The following is a 1,068-nucleotide window of genomic DNA, read 5'->3' as shown; positions in this document are numbered from 1 at the left end:
TGGGAAAATGCGGAAGCGACCGGGAGGCTCGTCAATCAGGGAGCGCGGTTTCAGTCGAATCTTGTATTAAGCTGTCTGCAGGCGGAGAGATCAAAACGCCCCCCTCCACCCACACCCGGTGGAGTGAATTTTCGTACTGCTCTCAGCCCCGGCCAAGACGACCCACCAGCCAACCAGCAGCCCTTCGTTGCTCTGGGGAAACTCCCCATAGCTCGGCGCCCACGGGCGCACGGAGGAAAGAAAGCCCCGCCCTCCTCTCCTCTGCACACCTGGGAGCGTACACTCCGAAGCCCCGTAGTAAGCGTACGGGTGCCTTGGTGAATACAAACGCAGATCCCCGCGGCTTTCTGCCCAAGCCCCTCACACCTGCAGTTCACCGTAGCACCCCAAGAATAAGTATCTTGCTCTGTCAGCCTAGAGACACCAAGTCACCCACAAAACGCTCTTCATTCGCTCAATGGCGGCTAGCAACCTCCCCGGAGGCGCCCAGCTTTTCTACCCGTGAGTACAAGACCAGTACCGCCAAAGTCGCACTGCAGCTTCCAGAGCAGCTCCTGAGATCTGACATTGTACCACAAAGCCAGGGGAGAGCGCGAACGCAGTCCCCCACTACCACAAATTATGCAGTCGAGTTTCCCACATTTGGGGAAATCGCAGGGGTCAGCACATCCGGAGTGCAATGGATAAGCCTCGCCCTGGGAAAACCACCTTCGTGATCATGGTATCTCCCCTGCCAGGTAAGTATGAGTTGCTCTGCCCGCCTCCCCGCGAACCCTCACGCTCGCCTCTCTTTTCACCCGCGGTGACTTTTCTCATGCCGCCTCCGCACCCCCGCCGCCAGAGCGTCCCCCATCCCAAACTTGCCCATCGCGAGAACAGCCTCCACGGCGTTTGCGTCTCGGGACGTGGGACGTGGAGTTGCAGGCGGAGTATGCCCGGCAGCCTCTGCGCACCTGCTCATCTGCATACGCGTGCGCACGCGCCCCACCCCCAATTGTGACTTTCCCGGCGCGGTGTCTCGCGTTCTGCTCCGGGCCTGTCTCGGGCGGGTGGCCGCAGGGCCACGAG

General features: G+C 61.0%; 1 non-coding gene across 1 annotated transcript; it reads right to left on the bottom strand.

Annotated features, from left to right (window-relative positions):
• Positions 1-581: 581 nt before the first annotated feature.
• LOC119001633 (U1 spliceosomal RNA) lies at positions 582-745 on the bottom strand. Its single transcript, XR_005069609.1, has one exon. It is a non-coding gene; the product is annotated as a U1 spliceosomal RNA (small nuclear RNA).
• Between the last annotated feature and the right edge of the window lie 323 nt (positions 746-1,068).

The sequence above is a fragment of the Sturnira hondurensis genome, unplaced genomic scaffold (genome assembly GCF_014824575.4).
Source record: "Sturnira hondurensis isolate 20B ecotype Veracruz unplaced genomic scaffold, ASM1482457v3 Scaffold0017071, whole genome shotgun sequence".
Lineage (NCBI taxonomy): Eukaryota > Metazoa > Chordata > Mammalia > Chiroptera > Phyllostomidae > Sturnira > Sturnira hondurensis.
The sequence above is the reverse complement of the archived record's forward strand: the minus strand, read 5'-3'. Positions and strand labels throughout refer to the sequence as shown.